Raw genomic sequence first — 26,258 nt, forward strand, 5'->3', positions numbered from 1 at the left:
GTGTGGGAAAAAAACAGCCACCACTTGAGAGGGCTGCAGAGGAATCACTGTCCTCAGAGGAGACCCAGATTTCCTTTAGAGCAAGGAGAAGGAAAAATTCAGAGATTTTGAGAAAAGAGGGATTTTGCTGATCCCAATAACCAATTCCTGAGAGTTTCAGGAGATGAAGAGGGTAGGAAATGGGGTTAGAAAACAGAATGTACAGGACCATTTGGGATGAAATGCAAGGGATAATGAATGGACCTAGAATCCTGGGGCTTCTTGTGTGACTAGCATAAACCAGGGTAAAGGGAATAATGATAACAGATAATGATGGTCTGAAGGCAGATAACCGTGGCCAAACTGTGAATACTGAGGAAAGGGAGGTATGAAGGACCTTCCAGGAGCGTCCAAGGTATGCCCATCTTTACTCTTCACAATGATGAGGTCAGGGGAGGGGTGTTGTCTTATCCAGGGCACCTGAAATTCTAGAAATTTAGAAATGTCATTCTGGAGATAAATAGTGTCACCATTTCTGCAAATGATGCAAAGCATTTGGAGTCAGCTTGACGGAACAAATGGGAGTTTTGATTGAAGGAAGAAAGGGGTGGAGTGTGGAACACTGAAGAACAAGGTAATTCTTCAGGGGATTTTACAGGAGTTTCTGGTGCTGACTCATATGACAAAAAGTCTGGGCATAGTCAGTTGGGGCTCTTAACAGTGGCTCAGTGGTGCTGTTAAGTGCCATCTTTCTGCAGACCTTCAACCTGACACTTATTGCCTTATGGTCATAAGAAGTTTGCTGCACATCTAGAACTCAAATCTAAATTCCAAATGGGAAAGGGGGAAAAGGTTAACAGGCAAAGGGTATATGCATCTATGAGGCAAAAATGTGGAAGTACTTACAATAGCTCATGTGGATTGCTCTGTTTAAAGCATCTTCTTTATTCCCTAGCTAACTTCCATCTTCTCTTTCAAAATTCTACTCAAGTCAACATCACCTTCTTGGAGAAACCATTCCTCATCTCCCTAGGCTGTTAGGTGCCCCTGTTTTCTCTAGAATGTTCAGAGCCTGTGATAGATTGCAATGTCAACCCCAATTCTTCCATCTCTGTATCCGTGCCCTGTGCCATATAACTCTGATTCTGGTCTCAGCCATGCAACTTGCTTTAACCAATGGGATATTTTAAAGCAAAAGCTTACAAATCATCAAGCGTATGCTCTTCCTCTTGTGTCTAAGCCAGTGCCGTGAGAACATACCTGCTGGAGGATGAGAGACACATGAAACAGAGCTAGAGCAACATGATGAGGCCATCCGAGATCAGCCAGCAGCAGCTAACCCCCAGGCACTTCATTGAGCCCAGCCAAAATCAGCAGGACTGCCAAGGCAGCCACCGAAATCGACAGTTACTGTTTCATCCACTACAGTTACGTGGTTGATTGCTACTTAGCATTATTATGGCACTGGCTCACTGACACAGAGTCCCTTGGGTATAGCTCTGCTACAAGCCTTAGCCCTGTCTCCTGAACTAATGTTAGGGAGCTCCCTTAGGACAGGACATTTTTATCGGTGTACATCTGGCACCTAGCACAGTGCCTGGCACCTAGAAGGTGCACAGTGAAATCTTGTGAAAGGAATGAATGAATGAACCTTTTGTTCAGCCTTTACAAAGGGCCTTACTTCTCTGTGCACAACAGGTGCAAAATTCCCCATAGTTAAACAGTGTAATCAAATGGACGCACCCACAGAAAACCTAGTTCAACAAGATACGTGAAGCTACAGTATATGATAAACACTCATCACAGATTAAAGCTTTTTTCTACCTCAAGTACAATGGCTATTTCTTAAACATTGGGCAATCTATTTTACGTTTTATTATGTTGTATAGATCTGTTTAAAGATAATCTAAATACTGTAAGTACACTTTAAAGGGTAGAGTGTAAATGGATATGGCTCAGTCTAGATATATTTACTATTATCTTCAGTACACAATACCAAACCGTTGTTAACTACTGATATTTCCTAAATCATGTCAAGAAACTTGCATGGCTTAAAAAAAAAGTATTTGTGTTAATATAAAAAAAGAGAAAGAGAGAACTTCCACTAGGGGTCTACAGAGGAAAATACCATATCTAGTAGCCTAGTCAGGTATGGGGGTTGGGGGGAGAAAGGCAAGAATATTATCCTTATGAAAGGTCAGCAACAATCACATGGTATCGCATGTTTTGGGGACACTGAGCAAACTAGTTTTGCCTAAGAAGAGAGTTTCTACAGAGAAATAGTAAAAAAAAAAAAAAAAAGTCTGGGGGTGGTAGGGCAGGATGGAGCCCAGTCGTGGAAATCCTTGAATATAAGGTTAGGGGCATTTTAACATTATCTTTTACTCCGCAGGGGATAGTTAACTTTTGAGCAAGGAGTGACATAATGAAGGGTTGGGTCAATCTTAGATGCTAAATTCTAGCAGCATGGTGTGGGATGGTTTTTGCAGAAATATGGCTAATAGTCATATCAAATAATTTAATACAAAAATACTATTATGCAGATTATGTTCCCGTTTATCTTTTTTATTAATTAATCGATTTATTTATTTTTGGCTGCATTGGGTCTTCGTTGCTGCACGTGGGCTTTCTCTAGTTGCCGTGAGCGGGGGCTACTCTTCGTTGTGGTGCACGGGCTTCTCATTGCGGTGGCTTCTCTTGTTGTGGAGCACGGGCTCTAGGTGCGCGGGCTTCAGTAGTTGTGGCTCGCAGGCTGTAGAGCGCAGGCTCAGTAGTTGTGGTGCATGGGTTTAGTTGCTTCGAGGCATGTGGGGTCCTCCTGGACCAGGAATCGAACCCGTATCCCCCGCATTGGCGGGCGGATTCCTAACCACTGTGCCACCAGGGAAGTCCCCCGTTTATTTTTAAATCACATCTCTTATTAAAGTCTAGATTTCTGCTGGATGCCAGTGACCAAGGAATTATTTTGAGATGAAAAGGTTTGCTGTTCTCTCCCTGACAATCATTTAGCCTGTTGTCCATTGGGGGTCCATGAATTGTTTTTCCCCCCCTCTGGCTATTGGGTTGTCTCATTTTCTTCTATTTTGCTTTCCATACACTCCCCTGGCCTCTGCTGGTCTAATTCTGTGAAAAACTAATTATAGCCAGGGGTAGAGGTCAGATGTAAGAATGAATGAGACTCCATGTAACCAAAACCAGAATCAACATCGGAATAAACTATTCTAAATGCCTTTCTCAGGAGCACATCTCACCTGAGTTGTGGTAGCATTTACCTTTGGTGTCATTTTGTCCTCAAAAAGTGTTTCATAATCCACTAATTATATTTGCTAGGTGGGTGTCACTGTTTTTTATGCAAGTGGAATTTAGTCAGGAAGGATAAATACCTTATCTAAAATCTTGTCATGTTTTCTCTAGAATGTTTTCTCCATTTTGCTCCCATTCCACCTGACACACTCCTTTTAAGCCTTCTAAACTCTGTTCAGACATGCCTTGTCTGTGCAACGTTTCCTTACCCCCCTGCTCAGTTCAGTCTCCTCCCTCCCTGCCCCACTGCAGTGGTCTCTGGGTTGTACAGACTTCTGCAGTTACGCACGTTTCTCTACATGTCTGTCTCCCCTGTGGGATTACAGGGGTGTTGAGGGGGGTGTGGAATCCAAAGCGAGAGAATCTAAAGGCAAAGTGGAAACTTCTGAACTCGGCCAACAGTCTGAGCAAAAGAAAAATGGGCAACACCTAAAACCATCCCCAGCTAGATTCATTTCCTTCCTGCTTTAAAATGTTTGGGAAGGGAGTTTTCACAGCCCTCCAGTAGCCGTCAGGGCAAAGGCGTTCACCTCAGGGGCCCCCAGGCCAACTCCCTGTGTTGTTTGCTGAGCACGTCTCGCTTCTGGGCGCCCCTCACAGCACGGTTGCTTTTTCTGCTTCACTGCATTTCCAGCGCGGATGCTCACGCCTCACTTCACTTTGCCCCCGTTTTCTCACATTTCTGTCGCCCTGGAACTTTGTTTCCTCCTTCTGAGGAGATCTGTCTTCCCCACCACGTCCTCCTCTACCCACAGCCTCGCCTCCCTCCCGACGGGCCTCCCTGGAGAGCCGGGGGGAGGGAGCTAACTCCTCTGGGCCCCTGGGGCATGTTTTCTATTATACGGTGAATGTTCCTTCTGACTTTTCAAATCTGTAATCAGACAGGCATGAAGTGTAATCAACAGGTGGTGAGGACTGATTGAAAGTGAGCACAGTTTATTTAAGGGGCGAGGAGGAAGTCTACACTGGCAGGTCTGCTCTTCCCGCTTCTTCAGGCTCCCTATGGACAAAACCACTGGTCGGCTGGCTTAGGGTTGAAACTGGCAGGTGGACCTTGGGGAAGCTGAGTCCTGGAGCTTCACACACAACCTATCAGGATGCCGAAAGAACCCAGTATAGGTGTGCTGCTTCCCCCTTGAATTCCTCAGATCTGTAACAAAGCGGGGGGCCCAGGTGGCCCCACTACTCCAGCTCTAGGGTCTCCTTCGATAGGTGATGAGAAGGGATGGAGTGGGGAAAAGAAATATTCCAACCTCTCTCTCCTCCCGCCCTCTGGTTTCTAATAGGTGCCTCCTATTGGCTGAACCCTATTGGAAACCAGAAGGCAAAGAAGCCCATTGATGCAGTCCTCAGGGACCAGCCCCCCAGGGACCTCAGCAAGGCTGAGAAGGGCAGAGAATGGATCTGTTGGGGAGAGGGAACATACAGAAAATAACCAAGCAGAGTCAGTGAGGCTGAGTGGGGCAAGCACAGGGTTGGAGCCTGCTTTTCTTTAAAACTTAGGTATTGTGTCATCCTGGATTTTTTTGCAATAATTTTGATTTTTAAAAAAATTAAAATATTACTGATTTTTTTAGCGCCTCCCCCTCCCCTGAAATTTTGCACCTGAGGCAAAATTCACCTCACCTTAATCCTGGTCCTGAAGTGGTGATCTGTGGATTAGGAGGATTATGAGTGGGTCTTATTTTCTCATTTTTGCTCACCTGTATGTTCCAGTTTTGTTTTTTTTTCAAGTGATCCTATATTTCTTATAAAAACAGTTAAATGCAAGATATCGTCTTTGAAAGTAGGGATCCTTAGTTTGTACAACGTGGAGCAGACTCAGCAGAAAAATCAAATGTTTGTTGGATGAGTAAATAAAAGAATGTGTACGTCAACTCTATTCCCAAATCCTACCTCTTCTCAAAATTCTAACTCACATGGTACTTCCTCATAAAACATTTCCTTATATCCCAAATCACATTGGCCTACCAAGGCCTACACAATGTGTCCATGGCCCACCCCCATCTCTCCATATCCCCCCTTACCTCCTGCCACCCTTCCTCTCCACTATATTGGCCCCCTACTGCGTGTTGCTCCTAAAACACAGGAAGCAATTCATTAATATTTGTTGAGAATGAGTGTGATCTCTCTGTCTTTTCTATCATTCTTGACATAATCTTTTGTTCTTACAGTTATGCATTTATTTTATCTCCCCTACTCTTAAGTGACTCAGGCTATTTTACTCACTTTGATATGATCCTTGGTGCCTGGCACAATGCTTGGCATGTTGTTATAACAAATATTAACAACAATAGTAGAAGAGTCATCATTTGAGTGATCACTATGGGCCAAGCACTAGATTAAACATTTATCAGTATCACCTCACTTATGTATTTTAAATGACTGGGAGGACACACATTTATAGGAATCCACACAAGTCATAAAAAAGACCATCTATTATTAGTCCGGCTTCACAGCTAAGGAAGCTGAGGTCTAGAGAGATCAAGTAACTTGCTGAAGGTCCCATTGCTAATAAGTGGCATTACAGGAAAGTGTAATCCTAAATTACATCAGATCAGTAGTTCTCAAACTGTGGTCCAGGAACTACTGAGATTCCCAAGACATTTCAGGGGAGTCTGTACATTCCAAACCACTCTTGTATGTATACAGTGTTTTTCCTGAGGCTCCACTCCATGTGATATCAAACACCTTGAATGCAGAAGCAGAGATGAGAATCCCCCTGTCTCCTGTTAAGTCAGGCACTAAAGAGATTTTCAAAAAAAATGCCAATCTTTTCACTTATTTTTTTTCTGTTTTGGAAAATATAGTTATTTTTCATAGAAAGTCTTATACATGTAATGTGTTTACTATTATCTTAAAATATATTAATAAATATTTTTAAAACTTCATCAGTGTTCATTTTTCATATAGTAAATATAGATAGACGTAGCCCACATAAACAAAAACTCTTCGGGGTCCTCAGTATCTTTAAGAGTATTATGCAGCCCTGAGACCAAAGTCCTTGAAAATAGATGTGTTAGATAATTTCTCAGTTTCTTCTCAGCTCTAAAATGTAGGGGTTCTCTCTCCGTGAAGCAGTTTTGGAGGGCAGGGGCTCAAGATCGTTAATCAGTCTGAGAAAAGAGGGGCAGTCTTGGGGCCTGACTCCATGCCTAGGTTCTACATTGACTGGTCTTGGTTACCTGGATTTATTCTGATCTTAACTGCTCTGTGGACTTCTGAAAACTCCTGTTCCTGCCTTGGGCTCACACATAACTCGTAGCTATAACTCAGCACTCCCAGACTCATTATTTCATTTCTTTGTCCCTCATCCTCTTCTCTGCTTCTGTGCCTTTTTTATCTTGACCCTGCTTCCAACTTTCTACACTTAGTCTTCCGTAGCAAAGGTTTTACAATACCGAAACACTTCCTGGGCTATGGATTAGCCTCAAATGGTTTATCTCATGTTGCCCCAGGCATGTACAGGATTACAACAGATTTCATGTTTTAAATTCTTTCTCATTGATTACCTCTGGTGAAAGGAACAGGGTGGAGGAGGAAAAGGGTGGAAGGGAAACCTCTTTTGTAATACCTTTTGTATCTATATAAATTAAAACTTTGCTTCAAAGGAAGCAAAAACAAAAACGAAAAACCCCAAAACTCTCCTGAAGTGTAATTCTTTCTTTCTTTTTTCTTTTTTAAAAAAAAATAAATTTATTTATTTATTTTAGGCTGCGTTGGGTCTATCGTTGCTGCGTGCGGGCTTTCTCTAGTTGCAGCGAGTGGGAGCGACTCTCATTGCGGTGCACCGGCTTCTCATTGCAGTGGCTTCTCTTGTTGCAGAGCACGGGCTCTAGGCACGTGGGTTTCAGTAGTTGTGGCTCGTGGGCTCAGTAGTTGTGGTGCACAGGCTTAGTTGCCCCATGGCATGTGGGATCTTCCCAGACCAGAGATCGAACCTGTGTCCCCTGCGTTGGCAGGCGGATCTTAACCACTGGTCCCACCTATGAAAGATTCTTGGCAAAGTATCAACTCTGAATCTGACCAGGCCTAAATATCAATTTTCAGGAAATACAGAGGCCAGGGAGATGTAATCAGCAAAATCCAGAATGTGGAAAACCCTACAAGACAAATGACCCAGTTTTTCAACAAACTAATTACAAGAGGAAAGAAAAACAGGAGGAAGAATCTATCACTAAGAGACAAGAGAAATATTAGCCAAAAGCAATTCGTGGGCATCGTTAGGATCTTGAAAAACCAACACTAAAATCCAAACCAAAACAAAACAAAAAGCATGTATGAGACAACCAGGGGAGATTTGAATGTTGCCTGAATACTGGATGACTTACATTTTTTAGGTGTACTGGTTTGTTTTAAAAAGAGTCCTTATATTTTAGAGCTATATATAGAGGTATTTACAGATGAAGTGGCATGATACTTGGCATTTGCTTCAAAGTAATCCAGCAGTGGTGAAGGGTGGGGGTTGGAGAGCAGATAGTGGGGGAGGATAGAGATCAAACAGGATTGGCCATAGGTTGGTAAAGTTGTCGAAAGCTTGATGGTGGTCACGTAGAGATTAATTTCATTATTCTTTTACATTTGTATAGACTTGAACTCATCAATAACAAAAATTAAAAGATAAATAAATAAATGAATCTAAAAAATAAACTCACTGAAGAAATACCTAATCTAGCTGTCAGCAGATAGATCACTGAAACTAATCTTTTGATGATTGACCATTGGGTGGGTTTTGGCATATACCTTCAAAGGATTGATTGACATTGATATAACAAAACTCTCTATTCCCATCTACTTGTTTATGTGAACAGTGCTTGAATGTGTAGAAGAAAAATCAAGAAATAAAGGTTTATGCTGAACTTTTTCATTTTGGCAAGAGGTAATATTTATCCATGAATTCAAGAATAAACAGAAAAAAAAAAGCCCCATCCATTCTATTAAGAGATCTATATTTTCAACAAATTTCTTTGTGTTTAATAATTGTTTGTATTATTTATCAAAATTTGTAATATTTATGTTGTTTTGATCAAATGTATACTAATACCAATTATAACAACCCAATCCAGAAGAAATTTTTAATATTTGGAACCTTTGGTATCAGGAAACTAAAACAAAAACAAAAACCATAAAAAATTACACAAGGATAAAAATATGTGGGGAAATGTAATGGCAATATCATTTTAAGGAGAAAAAGGAGTGATGTAAAATACTGATAGTTCTTTTTTCCTTTGTGTATGAGCCATACATTCTGGTTTCTTTGTATATCTCATAAGTGGTTTTTGGTTGTTGAAAGCCACATTTTAAGTAAAATAATGTGGCAACTCTGGAAAAATAGATAAAATATCTGATAGTTAAAGAAGAGTTTATTCATGTATTTTTACAAATAGGTGATGGGGTATCAATTAGAGCATTAGGACTGTATGGATATATTTAAAAGAATGATGTTAACAGTTCTATTTTAAATTGTCATTATTTATAATATACCCGAGAGCTGCCCTCTAAGCACAGCCAGCAGCGCATCAGGCTCATATAATATACCGGAAGTTACATTCTTTGCAATTCTTTAAACTTCAGAAATGTTAAATATTAGCTAAAAACGAGTAGGGGGACTACTTAGGTCTTTTTTTCTTTTATTGATTTTTTTATTGAGTAAAATTCACAAAACATAACATTAACCATTAACCATGTTAAACTGTATAATTCAGTAGCAGTTAGTACATTTACAGTGTTGCACAACCATCACCTGTATTTCCAAGCCATTTTCATCATCTCAAAAGGAAACTCTAGGGTACCTCCCTGGTGGCGCAATGGTTAAGAATCTGCCTACCAATGCAGGGGATACAGGTTTGAGCCCTGGTCCAGGAAGATCCCACATGCCACGGAGCAACTAAGCCTGTGCGCCACAACTACTGAGCCTGCGCTCTAGAGCCCGTGCTCTGCAACAAGAGAAGCCATGGCAATCACCGCAACGAAGAGTAGCCCCTGCTCGCCGCAACTAGGGAAAAGCTCGCGCACAGCAACACAGACCCAACGGAACCAAAAATAAATAAATAAATAAAATAAATTTTTTTAAAAAGGAAACTACAACCCATTAAGCAATCACTCCTCCTGGCAACCACTAATCTGTTTTCTGTTCTATGGATTTACTACTCTGGACGTTTCATATAAATGGAATCATACAGTATGTAACCTTGTCTAGCTTCTTTCACTTAACATGTTTTGCTGTTTATCCAAGTTGTAGCATGTATCAGTATTTCAGTCCCTTTTATGGTTGAATAATATTCCACTGAATGGATATATCACATTGTGCTTATTCACTCACCAGCTGATGGACATTGGGTTGTTTCTACCTTTGGCTATTATGAATAGTGCTGCTATTATGAACATAGGTGTACAAGTATTTGTTTGAATACCTATTTTCAATTCTTTTGGTTCTATACCTAGGAGTGAAGTTGCTGATAATTTTGTTTAACTTTTTGAGGAGCTACCAAACTTTTCCACAGCCACTGCAACATTTTACATTTAATCCACCAGCAAATGTATGAAGGTTCCAATTTCTCCACATCTTTGACAACTCTTGTTATTTTCCATTAAAAAAAAAAGTCATGGGGCCTTCCCTGGTGGCGCAGTGGTTGAGAATCTGCCTGTTAATGCAGGGGACATGGGTTCGAGCCCTGGTCCGGGAAGATCCCACATGCCGCGGAGCAACTAGGCCCGTGAGCCACAACTACTGAGCCTGCGCGTCTGGAGCCTGTGCTCCGCAACAAGAGAGGCCACTATAGTGAGAGGCCTGTGCAACGCGATGAAGAGTGGCCCCCACTTGCCGCAACTAGAGAAAGCCCTCGCACAGAAACGAAGACCCAACACAGCCAAAAATAAATAAATAAATAAATTAAAAAAAAAAAAAAAAGTCATGGGCTTTCCAACCCTGGGCGGGTGGGATGGCTCCCACAATGAAGGGCGGCAAGAAGAAGAAGGTCCGGTCTGCCATCAACAAGGTGGTGACCAGAGAATACACCATCAATGTTCACAAGCACATCGTGGAGTGAGTTTCAAGAAGCGTGCCCCTCAGGCACTCAAAGAAATCCGGAAATTTGCCATGAAGGAGATGGGAACTCCAGATGTACTCGTTGACACCAGGCTCAACAAAGCTGTCTGGGCCAAACGAATAAGGAATGTCCCATACTGTATCAGTGTGCGGTTGTCCAGAAAACATAATGAAGATGAAGATTCACCAAACAAGCTCTATACATTGGTTACCTGTGTACCTGTCACCACTTTCAAAAATCTACAGACAGTTAATGTGGATGAGAACTAACTGCTGATTGTCCAGTAAAGTTATAGAACTGCCAAAAAAAAAGAAAAAGAAAAAGAAAAAAGTTATGGTTAACTTAGTGGGTGTGAAGTGGTATCTCAATGTGATTTTCATTTTCATTTTCCTAACGAGTAACAATGTTGAGCATCTTTTAATATGCTTGTTAACTGCAACTACCTAGTATTCACAAAATTACCTTAGGAGGTGTACAAACAAAAAATGTATGGCCCATGACTCTAGGCCTAAACTGCTGTGTTTCTTTTCTTTTCTTTTTTTAACATCTTTATTGAAGTATAATTGCTTTACAACGGTGTGTTAGTTTCTGCTTTATAACAAAGTGAATCAGCTATACAGATACGTATATCCCCATGTCCCCTCCCTCTTGCATCTCCCTCCCACCCTCCCTATCCCACCCCTCTAGGTGGACACAAAGCACTGAGCTGATCTCCCTGTGCTATGCGGCTGCTTCCCACTAGCTGTTTTACATCTGGTAATGTATATATGTCCTTGCCACTCTCTCACTTCATCCCAGCTTACCCTTCCCCCTCCCCGTGTCCTCAAGTCCATTCTCTATGTCTGTGTCTTTATTCCTGTCCTGCCCCTAGGTTCTTCGGAACCATTTTTTTTTCCTTTTTTTTAGATTCCACATACATGTGTTAGCATACGGTATTTGTTTTTCTCTTTCTGACTTAATTTCACTCTCTATGACAGTCTCTAGGTCCATCCACCTCACTACAAATGACTCAGTTTCATTTCCTTTTATGGCTGAGTAATATTCCATTGTATATATGTGCCACATCTTCTTTATCCATTCATCTGTTGATGGACACTTAGGTTGCTTCCATGTCCTGGCTATTGTAAATAGAGCTGCAGTGAACATTCTGGTACATGACTCTTTTTGAATTATGGTTTTCTCAGGGTATATGCCCAGTAGTGGGATTGCTGGGTCATATGGTAGTTCTATTTTTAGTTTTTTAAGGAACGTCCATACTGTTCTCCGTAGTGTCTGTATCAATTTACATTCCCACCAGCAGTGCAAGAGGGTTCCCTTTTCTCCACACCCTCTCCAGCATTTACTGTTTGTAGATTTTTTGATGATGGCCATTCTCACCGGTGTGAGGTGATACCTCATTGTAGTTTTGATTTGCATTTCTCTAATGATTAGTGATGTTGAGCATCCTTTCATGTGTTTGTTGGCAATCTGTATATCCTCTTGGAGAAATGTCTGTTTAGATCTTCTGCCCATTTTTGGATTGGGTTGTTTGTTTTTTTTTTGATATTGAGCTGCATGAGCTGCTTGTATATTTTGGAGATTAATCCTTTGTCAGTTGCTTCATTTGCAAATATTTTCTCCCATTCTGAGGGTTGTCTTTCATTTTGTTTATGGTTCCTTTGCTGTGCAAAAGCTTTTAAGTTTCATTAGGTCCCGTTTGTTTATCTTTGTTTTTATTTCCATTTCTCTAGGAGGTGGGTCAAAAAGGATCTTGCTGTGATTTATTGTCATAGAGTGTTCTGCCTATGTTTTCCTCTTAAGAGTTTTATAGTGTCTGGTCTTACATTTAGGTCTTTAATCCATTTTGAGTTTATTTTTGTGTATGGTGTTAGGAAGTGTTCTAATTTCATTCTCTTACATGTAGCTGTCCAGTTTCCCAGCACCACTTGTTGAAGAGGCTGTCTTTTCTCCATTGTTATTCTGCCTTCTTATCAAAGATAAGGTGACCATATGTGCGTGGGTTTATCTCTGGGTTTTCTATCCTGATCCATTGATCTATATTTCTGTTCTTTTTTTTTTTTTTTTTGGATTTTATTTATTTATTATTTATTTATTTTTTTGTCTGTGTTGGGTCTTCGTTTCTATGCGAGGGCTTTCTCTAGTTGTGGCAAGCGGGGGCCACTCTTCATCACGGTGCGCGGGCTTTTCACTGTTGCGGCCTCTCTTGTTGCGGGGGCACAGGCTCCAGACGCGCAGGCTCAGTAGTTGTGGCTCACGGGCCTAGTCTGCTCCGAGGCATGTGGGATCTTCCCAGACCAAGGCTCGAACCCGTGTCCCCTGCATTAGCAGCAGATTCTCAACCACTGCGCCACCAGGGAAGCCCATTTTTTTTTTTTTTTTAATAAAGCAGATCACCCCCTCTTCATCTTCTGATTTTTAAAAAATATTTATTTTTTTATTTTTGGCTTTGTTGGGTCTTTGTTGCTGTGTGTGGGCTTTCCCTAGTTGCGGCGAGAGAAGGCTATTCTTCCTTGTGGTGCGCGGTGCTTCTATTGCAGTGCTCCTCTCATTGTTGAGCACGGACTCTAGGCATGCAGGCTTCAGTAGTTGTGGCACACTGGCTTAGTTGCTCCTCAACATGTGGGATCTTCCTGGACCAGGAATCAAACCCGTGTTCCCTGAATTGGCAAGCAGATTCTTACACTCACTGCGCCACCAGGGAAGTCCCTAAGCTGTGTGTTTCTGAATTTCTTGCTCAGACTGTGCCACTGTTCTCCAGCAGCATCATGCTATGGCCCCGAGGCTTTGGGAGAATTCATCTGAGCATCCTTCTACCTTCTCAAAGGGCAGAACTGCAATTTAAAAAACTTCCCCTCTCAGTGGGGTGGTTTGAGAGTCTGTGCAGACTGAAACTACACTAGAAACCAAATCTAAAATAAAAAGAAAAGAAAAAATCTTCTTTCTCTGCTATTTACCAAATTAGCCCTCCTCTATTTTTTTTAAACATCTTCATTGGAGTATAATTTCTTTACAGTGTTGTGTTAGTTTCTGCTGTATAACAAAGTGAGTCAGCTATAGGCATATGTATGTCCCCATATCCCCTCCCTCGTGCGTCTCCCTCCCACCCTCCTTATCCCACCCCTCTAGGTGTCGCAGAGCACCGAGCTGATCTCCCTGTGCTGTGTGGCTGCTTCCCACTAGCTATCAGTTTTACATTTGGTAGTGTATATATTTCAGTGTTACTACTCTCTCACTTCATCCCACCTTACCCTTCCCCCTCCCCATGTCCTCACATCCATTCTCTACGTCTGTGTTCTTTATTCCTGTCCTGCCCCTAGGTTCATCAGAACCTTTTTTTTTTTAGATTCCATATATATGTGTTCCATACAGTATTTGTTTTTCTCTTTCTGACTTACTCACTCATGTATGATAGACTCTAGGTCCATCCACCTCACTACAAATAACTCAGTTTCGTTCTTTTTATAGCCCTCTTCTATTTTGAAGACATCATTATAAATGCTAAACTTCCAAGCCTATATGATGAAATTTGAATGCCAGAGTTAGCTAGCCCCTTGCACATAGTGAGCTTTTTCCATGCTTATTTGTTAGTTTGACATGACAGCCAGAAGAGACCTTCAGCTGTGCCGAATTGTGGTTCTCACAGACTGAGTGGGAATGCTAAGGGAAGGACATTTTTGTGTCAGGCTGGAGGAGAGTGAGGAAATGAGGAGGGATCTGCACAAAGTTGTGCCTAGGCAGGGATCTGTGAAAGTAGCAGGAGAGTCTCAGGACCCCATGTCTACCCTAGGACAGCAGGGAGCTGTACAATTGGCAATATCCTCTGTATAGATCAATATAGTTCGTTCTTTGAGAACAAGAACAGCATCTTAGTCTGTATCTTTATATGTTCCCTAACCCAGAACCTGGCTCATAGTAGGTACACACAGGATGTTTGCTGAATGGGAAAGTGCACTGGTGACACTCTGACCCATGATGACTGTCTCCTTGGTGGGAATTAGGAAGTAGACATCCTGGTCGCTGGTCCTGATTCTCGCTCATTTCCTGTTCGTCTCAGTCTGACATCCTCCAGCAGCTCTTTCATTACCCCCACACTGTGTTCCTAAGATTCCCAGCTTAAACATAAAATATCCCCTATATCCTTGATCATTATTTCTAGAGCATTCCCTCTACTTCCATTATATTTCTATTACCTTCGACCTACACATAGCCATGGCCATGCTTGGGACCTTAGAATCACATCCAACACTTTGTAGTAAAGAAGAATTCGAGAGACTGTTGAATTTTTTGTTGATAGACCATTACCACAGATGTCTGTAGATTTATTGGGTGTTATTCCTTTTATTCCTTGCCTCTAAAGAAGGCCCTTCCAAGCTCCTGTGCAGACGGTATAAAGCAGGGTTGATAGAGTTTGAGAGCCAGGTGGGAGAATAGATCTGGGGGGGTGGGGGAGGAGGAGTTGAGGCATTGTGGTGTTTCTCTGTACGGTTTGCAGACTTTCATTCATCTCCTTGTTCTAAATCCACTGCTTCAATCTGGCCCTCTGTAATTTGTTTTTCCCCAGAGAATAAACCTCCTGTGTTACAGGGTTTGGGGGAAGAAATCTCTGGGCTGTATACATGGGGATGGGATCTATAGGTCCAGTTGTCCCTATACCTCTTCCCTCTTCCTCTTCCCTGTGTCTTGTGTCTGCTGTGCGAAGTGTCTGACGCCTGATTCCTGAGCCTTTCTGCTGGGTCAATCAGTTTGCTTTGTGGTATTATCCACGTGTCCTAGCCACCCTCCTCCCCACTCTTGTCACATGCAGGCTTCTGGTTTTCTCTGGTTACCACTTCTTTCTCTCTTTCCATCTGCTCACGCGTGTGTTGACATCTCTCATCGGTTTTCATCTCCTTTCTCATTCTCTTGTCCTTGTAAATCCTTATCCTTGTTGTACTTTTAGTGTCATGTTATGGGATTCCAGGAATTCTTGTGTTCAGTCCACCCTTATTTAATAAGCAACTACTCTTAAGGTCATCAGTTCCACACAATGTAATACTCTGTAGTTGTTAGATGGAATAACATAGCTACATGTCTGAACCTGTGGAGTGGGCAATATAGAGAGTTAAATGAAAAAGCAAGTTGCAGGGAATTCCCTGCCGGTCCAGTGGTGAGGACTCTGCGCTTTCACTGCCGTAGCCCGGGTTCAATCCCTGGTTGGGGAACTAAGATCCCGCAAGCCGCATGGCATGGCCAAAAAAAAAAAAAAAAAAGCAAGTTGCAGTTGGTATGTATAATATGATGCCATTTTTGTTTAAAAATTGTTTATATTATATATATACACACATACACATGCAAATATCATATATATAATATAAAATATATTATCCTTAGCATTATCTGAGACAGTGTAAATACCAGAATAGGGACTTTCCTGGTGGTCCAGTGGGTTAAGGACTTTGCCTTCAATGCAGGGGTGCGGGTTTGATCCCTGGTCAGGAGCTAAGATCCCACGTACTTCCCGGCCCAAAAAATCAAAACATAGAACAGAAACAATATTGTAACAAATTCAATAAAGATGTTAAAATGGTCCACATCCAAAAAAAAATCTAAAAAAAAAAAAAGAATATATAGAGCTATTTTCATTTGGCAAAATATTTAAAACGGTTTAGCTTAAAAGTCTAGGCAATCTGTGAATGTAAAAATTTACTTTGGGGGCTATGGAGCCAGGAAGCACCATTCGTGTTGTGTTCTATGTGAACAGTGCCCTGAAGTTGTGCAACTGCAGTGGCCCTTCCTGGAGTTCCCCCCAAAGAAGCTGTCACCTCCCAGAGCAGTGGCAATGATTAGCTAGCTTGCTTCCCCCATGTGTGACTCCTAATGGCCAATTTCCCAGGATGTGACTGTTTTGTAGTTAATGATCCTTCTGATCTACACCAGCGAGGCCAACTCATAAGTAGGTGAATAATAAGCAGCAAAACTTATATTTGTGGAGATGTCCATTTCTAGCATGTTGTGGGAAACTTAGGTTCCCTCCTTACAAAAGCAACCAACTCTTCCTCCTTCCAACCACCTCAACCTCCAACCCAACTCATGATCCATTGAGAAGATGTGGAAATTTTCCAGTTGAAACTCAATGGCACAGGGTTGAAAGCAATTTAGCCACTTATGCAAATGTTCTCTAGCAACAGGTTTCTAGCTTTTTTCCCCTCAAACTTAGCTGCATAATGGAATCACCTGGGAAGGTTTTAACTCCCATGCCAATGGGAAGACTTTGAAAAAGAATATACATGGTTATGTAAACTGAATCACTTTGCTGTACACCTGAAACTAACACAACATTGTTAATCAACTATGCTCCAATATAAAATAAAAATTTTTTAATTGATAAAAAAACTCCCACGCGCAGGGTGAACACATATCTAGAGAGTCAAATCTTTAATGAGGTTTCTCAGCATTGGCCATATTGACATTTGGGACCAGACATTCTTTACCGTGGAGGCCTTCTCTTTCTCTGCATTGTGGGATGTTTAGCACCATCCCTGGGCTCTACCCACTAGATACCAGTCGCACCCTCTCCCAGTTGTAACAACCAAAAGACATTGCTAAGTGTTTCCTGGTGGAAGGAGCAAATCACCCAATTGAAAATCACTGCTTTGGGGCAAGACCCAGGCATCATAGTTTAAAAAAATCTTCCCAGGTGATTCCAATGTGCATTCCAGTTTAAGAGCTGTGATCTGATGGAATTTACTTGGGAAGCGTATCCTGGTGGGAAAGTCCAGGAGTTTTGGAGTGGGTTTTTATAACTGTGATTTAATATTGATTCAGTAAAAATGAGTATCTTCTGAGCCAGAATGAGCAGTTCCATTCATCGTATCTAGTAAGCATCTGTTTCTTTCTGTTAAGGGGACTTTCGAAAACAAAGAGGCTGTGAACATCATGAGAGGTTAGCAAAGCCAGCTGAGCATGTAACTTAACAAGGAATCTTACAGTGAGCTAGTGAAAGGGACCTGAGGTAATGAAAGGTCTAAACAACACTCGAGGACCATCGGGGGTAACCTTATTGGTGCCAAGATAATATCTACCATTGAATGGAGGTCCCTTGCGGGCCAGGGTCTTGTGCTAGGGGATCTGGTTTACATGTTATCAAATAAGAAGACATCTAAGTTAATACTAACAGTAGTAATAATAATAATGAATGGGGCTGGCTGAAGAAGTAGGTATGTCAGTACTTTTGAAACATGCTTTAAACCTAACTGGTGCGCATAAGCATTTACACATTCTAGCATGCTCTCAGTCCCACGTGTGGCAGGAGCTGTAGTTGGTTCACACAACACCCTTTCCATTTTCTTTCTATTGTGGAAGCCAAAAAGCTAAAAACTTGCCTTCCAAATTCCTTTGCTGTTGGGAGTAGCCATGTGGCATAATTCTGGCCATTAAGAATGCAAGCCGGCCATTGTGGAGCAATTATACTCCAATAAAGATGTTTAAAAAAAAAATGCAAGCTGGAAAAAAAAAGAATGCAAGCCAGGACTTCCCTACTGGTCCAGTGGTTAAGAATCCGCCTTCCAATGCAGAGTACGTGGGTTCAATCCCTGGTTGGGGAACTAAGATCCCACATGCCGAGGGGCAACTGAGTCTGCATGCTACAACTAGAGAGCCCACATGCTGTAACTACAGAGCTCACGTGCTCTGGAGCCTGCACGCCACAACTAGAGAGAGAAAACCCGCACACCACAACTAGAGAGAAGCCCACGTGCCGCGACGAAAGATCCCCTGTGCCACAACTTAGACCCAACGCAGCCAAAGTTAAAAATAAATAAATAAATAAATAAATTTAAAAAAAGAATGCAAGCCTATGAGGGCAGGGATTTTTGTCTATTTCGTTCTCTGCTGGTCAAAATTCACCACATTGTACACCCTAAAAATGTCCAATTTGGGTGGGAGGATAGGACAGATGTTTAAGGCTACAAATTTGCAACAAGTAGTAAATAAGTCCCAGAGTGACTGTCCCAGTGTAGTGAATATAGACAACAATATTCATCAAACTTGCTAAGAGACTAGAACTTAATTGTTCCAGCCACTAAAAAGAAAGGATAATTATGTAATGTGGAAGAGGAGCAAATCATCACTACAATGGCAATCATATGACAATATATAAATGTATCAAATTAGCATGTTGTACACCTTAAGTTTACACAATGTTATGTCAAATATATTTCAATTAAAAAAATTTAAATGTCCAGTCTATTGTATATCAATTTTACTTCAACAGTGTGAAAAATAAAAGAGCAATTGGTAAGAAAATTAAAAGGCAAGTTAGAAATTGGAAAAAAACAAAAACAAATTTCTTGGCCCTGCAGGAAGCCAAGGTGAGAATCCTGAGGCGAAAGGAGGCACCAAGACTCTCTCTCTGAATTTCAGGTCAATTGCAAGGCTGAGATTTACCCAGGTAACACTAGATGTCACCATTGTGCTGTGAAAAATGTAGCTGACATTCAGGTGTTCTATTTAATATTCAGGACCGAGGGAAGCCTTCAAGTGTTTGAAATTGTTCATTTCTTCTCCCCTCTTCTGATCCCAGTATATGATTACTGTGGCCTTATTAAAACTCCCTGAACCTTGATTTTCTCATGCGTGTGATTCATTCCGCATCCCTTGAGCCGAGTAGTGCTTGAGGCCGTCCAAGCTCGAAGGGAGACACCAGGGAGGGTGCCGGCCTCAAAGCTCCTGGTGGAGGGCCTCCCCGTGCAGCGGTTCCCACCTCTGGGTCTCTGCCTCGGACCTGCGCTAGCTTCCCCAACCCCGACCCCTCTGTCGGAGGCCACACAGCTGCAAGCTCCACTACTGCAGCCTGAGCTGGAAAGAGAGCAGCCTGGGGATGGGGAGCTCAAGGGAAGTGTGTGCAGATGGCACTGCCCTGCATGAGAGGGAAAGAGGCGAGGAGGCCGTGCAGAGTTTTAGAATGAGGAAACCTCCTGGCCCTGAGAGACAGAACAGCCCCCTGGGTTCTGTCACTGAAAGCGGAGGCTTTAACCAAGGCTGTGGACGTGTCGTTTTGGAGCGTCCAAACCCAGCGGTTTGGTACACCACATGTAACACAGAAGTTATTGTTCCCCAAAGTCTTTAATGATTCCTGGGCTTTGGCAAGAAATATCAGGAAAACACATATTGTATATGGAATATAGGAAAATGATTAGTGAGACCTCACTAATATTTTAATTTGTTGCATTAGTAATTTAGAAATTTCTGTTTAGGATAGTGTACTTCATGAGTATATGGGGTCTTGTCCTCAGTGAAAAGAACAAGGGCTCTCCAGGTAATTAGAAACAGAAGCTCTCTGGTTTGTGAGGGATGTCTAGGTAAAGGCAATCTCCTTATTCACAGGCTTATTTACCCTTGCATTTATGGAAAGTAGCCCAATCATCTAGGCAGAGTATGTTTCATACATTTCCTGTATTGATGCATTTAAGAATATTTTAACCAACTTACATTTATTGTGATAAATTTTGGTCTGACATCTGTCATCTTGAATGCTTTTAGTTTTTAATGATTACTTGTGTCCTATTTTGTCCCTTTTGCTTTCTTTGCTCTTTTATCAATTTCTGTTAAAGATTTTTTTAATGTGGACCATTTTTAAAATCTTTATTGAATTTGTTACAATATTGCTTCTGTTTTATGTTTTTTGGCCTCAAGGCATGTGGGATTTTAGCTCCCTGACCAGGGATTGAACCTGCACCCCCTGAATTGGAAGGTGAAGTTTTTAACCACTGGACTGCCAGGGAAGTCCCGCTCTTTTCTCAATTTTTTAAAAGATATTTCTCCTGGTTTTATTCTACTAGTGGAACTATTGAGATTTTTTTAAAGTTCTTTAAAATACTTCAGGTGTAGAAAAATTAAGAGAATAACCAACACCCATGTACCTCCCCTCAGCTTTATCGTATCTGACCATTTTGTCATGGCTGTTCCATGTGTTTTTTAGAACTAAAGCATTACAGATGGAACTGAAGTCCCCTGTATACATCTTTTGAATTGCATTTATCTCTCTGTGGTTCCAGAGGTGGTTACCATATGAATTTGGTGTTATTCATGCTCATAGATGCTTTTAAACTTGTTATATATGGTTATTTCCATAAACATCATAACATTATTTTACATGTTTTGAATGTATATAAATAGTATACTTGATGTTTTCTTCTGCAGCTTACTTTTTTTTAAAATTTTTAATTTAATTTTTATTTTATATTGGAGTAGAGTTGATCTACAGTGTTGTGTTAGCTTCAGGTGTAGAGCAAAGTGATTCAGTTATACATATACATGTATCCATTCTTTTTCAGATTCTTTTCCCATATAGATTATTACAGAGTACTGAGTAGAGTTCCCTGTGCTATACAGTAGGCCCTTGTAGATGATCTATTTTTTTTTAACATCTTTATTGGAGTATAATTGCTTTACAATGGTGTGTTAGTTTCTCTGCTTTATAACAAAGTGAATCAGTTATACATATACATATGTCCCCATATCTCTTCCCTCTTGCATCTCCCTCCCTCCCACCCTTCCTATCCCACCACTCTAGGTGTCACAAAGCACCGAGCTGATCTCCCTGTGCTATGCGGCTGCTTCCACTAGCTATCTATTTTACGTTTGGTAGTGTATATATGTCCATGCCACTCTCTCACTCTGTCCCAGCTTACCCTTCCCCCTCCCTGTATCCTCAAGTCCATTCTCTAGTAGGTCTGCATCTTTATTCCCATCTTGCCCCTAGGTTCTTCTGACCATTTTTTTTTCTTTTTTTAGATTCCATATATATGTGTTAGCATACGGTGTTTGTTTTTCTCTTTCTGACTTACTTCACTCTGTATGACAGACTCTAGGTCCATCCACCTCACTACAAATAACTCAATTTCGTTTCTTTTTATGGCTGAGTAACATTCCATTGTATATATGTGCCACATCTTCTTTATCCATTCATCTGTGGATGGACACTTAGGTTGCTTCCATGTCCTGGCTATTGTAAATAGAGCTGCAATGAACACTGTGGTACATGACTCTTTTTTTTCTTTTTCTTTTTTTTAGGCTGCTTTGGGTCTTCGTTTGCTGCGCGCGGGCTTTCTCTAGTTGCGGCGAGCAGGAGCGACTCTTCATTGCGGTGCACGGGCTTCTCATTGCAGTGGCTTCTCTTGTTGCAGAGCACAGGCTCTAGGCATGTGGCCTTCAGTAGTTGTGGCTCACGGGCTTAGTTGCTCCGCGGCATGTGGGATCTTCCCAGACCAGGGCTCGAACCCGTGTCCCCTGAATGGCAGGTGGATTCTTAACCACTGCACACCAGGGAAGTCCCTGCACATTCATTCTTGACTGTGCAGTGATCTATGACATATTTCCTACTTCTGTAACGGTGGGCTCTGCAAGGTGATCTCCCTGCTATGGAATGCTGCTGACCAAACAAGCAAGTTCTTAGAAATAATTACACTTCAGACGGATTTCCCTCGTGGCGCAGTGGTTAAGAATCTGCCTGCCAACGCAGGGGACACGGGTTCGAGCCCTGGTCCAGGAAGATTCCACTTGCTGCGGAGCAACTAAGCCCGTGCGCCACAACTACTGAGGCCTGCACTCTAGAGCCCGCGGGCCACAACTATTGAAGCCCGCGTGCCTAGAGCCCATGCTCCACAACAAGAGAAGCCACTGCAATGAGAAGCTGGTGCACTGCAATGAAGAGTAGCCCCCACTCGCCACAACTAGAGAAAGCCCACGCACAGCAACGAAGACCCAACGCAGCCAAAAATTAAATAAATAAATAAATTCATTTTTTTAAAAAGGATATATTTTTTAAAATAGATCTTTATTGGAGTATAATTGCTTCATCAATACTGTGTTAGCTTCTGTTGTAAGAATGGATATTTCTGATAAACCCTGAGGCTGTGAGCCACGTGGCAGAGCATTCTCCTGGTTCCCTTACTAGCTGCTCTCTGCCCGGGCGCCCCCTTCCCGATAAAGTCTTTTGCTTTGTCAGCAAAAAAAAAAAAAAAAAAAAAAAAGAATGGATATTTCTGGGTCTCTCCTTCAAGCTTCATCCGTCTGACTTTCTTAGTTAGCATTCAAAAGCATAGGGCTTAGGACTGAAAACCTAACAGATTTTCTTTTCTCTACTTTTGTTCTGTTTCATGGTAGTCACTAGCTACAATGTGCTTATTAAAGCTCTTAAACTCTTAAGCACTTGAAGTGGGGCTGATTCAGATTGGAGAGATGCTGTAAGTACCAGAGTTTGAAGACCGAGTATAAAAAAATGTAATTGAGGGGACTTACCTTGCAGTTCAGTGGTAAGACTCCGCGCTTCCACTGCAGGGGGCGTGGGTTCCATCCCTGGTCAGGGAACTAAGATCCTACATGCCATGCCGCACGGCCAAAAAAAAAAAAAAAAGTAAAAAGTAAAAAAATGTAAATGACCTCATTAATAATCTTTATGTTGATTTCATGTTGAAATAAAATTTTGGATATATTGGGTTAAATAAAATATATTATTTAAATATATTAAATATATTACATGAAATGTATTATTAAAATTAATTTTGCCGTTTTCTTTTTACTTTTTTAATGTGGATACCAGAAAATTTAAATTACATATGTAGCTTGCATTTATGGCTCACATTATATTTCTTTGGACATCCCTCTTCTACTACAGAGCATATCCTTAGCCCCTTACTTAGCCATCCGTGCATAAATGTTGTTTGGTACATGTGGAAAGTCTAGAACACAGAGTTTATTGCCAACCTGAAGAGTTCTGTCCTAGGGAACTTACTGCATGGGAACAGAGAATAGAGAGCAGTCGTGTTGTATGAAAGGAGAGAAGGTTAGCACTATCCCCTTGACCAGGATGGAAGAGGCCCTCGGGCCTGACAACACGTATTCAGAAATGAGAGAGCAGTCAAATGAGAGTGTGGAGCATGAGCAGTGACCCCACCACGGTGCCTTTGCCATAGTGACAGAGTTCCGTAATGGGCTCTGTTTTAGAATACTAACTCAAAATAGTATGTAATTTGATTGGACTGAGAAGAAAATGAAGGCATACACCCCTGTTCCCTTGGCATTATATTGCAATTAATAACTTTGGAGGCCTACACAAGTTTGGGGACAGGGTGATGTAGGGATGAAAAGGATTGTGAAAAATGTCCTGGTACCCACTGACAGAGCTTAGTAAAAGTGTCAGTGAGTTGGGTAACGTAGGGGAGTCCTGATATAAAAACAGTTTTTATGGTAGATGACACTAGACTTAATGCCACAAAGTTTGAGTTTCTTTGGGACAACCCACCTCCCTGGGTATAGCAGACTGTTGAGAATGCAGCATCTCTGTAATCTTGGGGAGAGGTCAGGTCTGGAATTGTACACTTATTTTTGAGCCAGAATAATTTTAATTATTGCAGTGCATGAGTTGTATGCCTATTTATACAGAGTAACAAACAATTATTCAATCATTATTTATCATACTTATTTAGTGTCTACTATGTGCCAGGTATGTTCAAGACATCCAAGATAGCAGGAAAGAAAACAAAGTCCCCTGCTGTCATGGAGCTTATGTTCTAGTGGTTTAAGATCAAGGCCAGCTAATTTGTAAAGAAAAGGAAAATAAAGCAGAGTGTTCAGCACATAGTTTTATTGCAAAAGATATAAAAAGCTAATATTTTAGAATACAAATAACAAAAGTGTACAAATTGATAAAGATCAACACTTCAATATAAAATTTATTTTTTTAAACAACTCAAAAATTTAGAAATACTGGTTAAATTTTGTGACTTCCCTGGTGGTGCAGTGGTAAAGAAATCCACCCTACAATGCAGGGGACCACGGGTTCGATCCCTGGTCAGGGAACTAAGGATCCCACATGCCGCGGGGTAACTGAGGCCCACTCGCTGCAACTACTGAGCTCGCACGCCTCAGCTAGAGAGCCTGCGTGCCAGAAACTACAGAGCCCACGCGCTGTGGAGCCTGTACGCCACAACTAAAGAGAAAACCCGCACACTGCAATGAAGAACCCGTGCGCCACTAGGAAAGATCCCACATGCCTCAACGAAGCCCTGCGGGCTGCAACTAAGACCCGACGCAGCCAAAATAAATTATTAAATAAAATAAATTAATAAATAATTTAAAATACAAATTAAAATATTGATTAAATTTAAACTAACTTAGTTAAAATATCATCCAGTTTTTGGAAATACGAATGCCATCGGACAATCTGTTACTATTTGTTTCTCACCTTAGGTTTTCATTTTCTTCAATGTGAAAAGGGGCACTGGGAAGTCTCCTGGGTCTTGAAGCAAGCTATGCTCTTTCCTTTCCAAGTATCCAGCATACACTTTTGAGTCTGACAACAGCACATAGACTCACTCGATAGTTTTTAACCATTTTAGGGCATTCACTCAACTCTTGTAAGCCATCAGGGAATGCCTCTTCCACCTTGAGCATTTCAGGCATTTGAGTACTATGAAGTCACAAATTATTAGGGATATGTATCCTATGTAGGTCTGGAAAGCTTATGTAATGACCTGGCTTCAAAATCTAATTCTTGTAACACAGCTACTATTTTCTGCCTCTGTCACATTTGGCACTTCCATTTTAATAGCTTCATATTTCTGGCAGGCCACATGGGGGTTGGAATCTCTAAAGACCTTATAATTTCAGTGCTCTGTTGTTTCTGATACAATTCTCATGTGTCACATGTCACAATTCTCATGTGACGTGTTTTTCATTTCCTATGTCAGATGCTGAGACCAACATTGACAACAAGCCCACATCAACACAGGGAATTTCTGAAGAAAGAGAGGTGATGATATCATGTAGACTGCCGAAGAGTTTCTCAAGAACCTGACTTTCCAGAAACATGTGAACTGGAGAAGCACCAGGAAATCCCCACAGTGAAAAACATTAAAAGAAAGGATGAGAGAATCCACTATGCAAGGAAACCCTTCGGATGTGAGGAGTGTGGGAGATACTTCATCTTTTTTTCTTACTATAATTCGACACCAGAGAGTCCACACTGGAGAGAAACTCTATCCACATGAGGAGTGTGGGAAATCCTTCATGGCAATTCTTCATTAATTCAGCATCAGAGAATCCACACTGGAGAGAAACCCTATCAGTGTGAGGGGTGTGGAAGAGCCTTTAATAACAGTGAAAGTCTGATCAGGCATCAGAGAGTCCACAGTGGGGACAGACCCAATCTCTGCAAGAGGTGTGGAAATGGCTTCCCCAGTAGTTCTGAACCTTGTTATACATCACAGAATCCAGACGGGAGAGAAACCCTATGAATGTAATGAGTGCGGCAAAAGCTTTTTCTGTTAAGTCAACATTAAGTCGGCATCAGAGAATCCACAGTGGAGAAAAACCATATGGGTGTAGCAAGTGTGGGAAAACATTAGGACTTCCTCCCAGCTACATCATCTTGGGTATGCCCACCCTAGAAAGAAGCCTGTCCTGGACCTTGGTTCTTTTGGCCTCCCAGCATTTTTTTACCCCATTTTCATGGTAATTTACTGCCCTACTTTTTGGGAAAATACCACTCTGCCCCAACCACAACAGTTCATGTGGTTTGGGTGAGGCTCTATTCCCTACTGCAAAGGTGGAACATGTAGCCTAGTCTGGCCCATCTGTACTGTTCCTTCCACCCACCACAATGGTGGGTTCAGGCGACCCAAATTCATCCAATCAGAATGGACTCTTTGACTGTGCAAAACCTACCACGAAGTGACATTCTTTTCTGCTGGACATGGATGTTAGCCTTGACCCACGTGAAGGCTGAGAAGAAAGCCAGCCCTGCAAACAGAGATGGAGAGAACTAAACTTGCCTCTGGATTTTTCAGTGATGTAAATCAAAAAATTAAATTCTTTGCTTAAATAGTTTTAAGTTGGGATTTCTTTCACTTGTAACAGAATCCTTACTGATATTGAGCCATTTCAATG

The 26,258-nt window shown here is 41.6% G+C and overlaps 1 long non-coding RNA gene and 2 pseudogenes across 1 annotated transcript in view; all 3 read left to right on the top strand.

The window, feature by feature from the left end:
- The window catches only part of LOC118885927, a 30,208-nt gene extending 4,011 nt beyond the window's left edge, over positions 1–26,197 (top strand). Inside the window, exon 2 of the long non-coding RNA XR_005017585.1 lies at positions 25,061–26,197. This is a non-coding gene — a long non-coding RNA (uncharacterized LOC118885927). The remainder of the gene's footprint in view (positions 1–25,060) is intronic.
- LOC118885924 lies at positions 10,218–10,600 on the top strand (annotated as a pseudogene).
- LOC118885977 lies at positions 23,133–23,243 on the top strand (annotated as a pseudogene).
- Positions 26,198–26,258: the final 61 nt, after the last annotated feature.

This window comes from Balaenoptera musculus, chromosome 19, assembly GCF_009873245.2.
Source record: "Balaenoptera musculus isolate JJ_BM4_2016_0621 chromosome 19, mBalMus1.pri.v3, whole genome shotgun sequence".
Taxonomy (NCBI): Eukaryota; Metazoa; Chordata; class Mammalia; order Artiodactyla; family Balaenopteridae; genus Balaenoptera; species Balaenoptera musculus.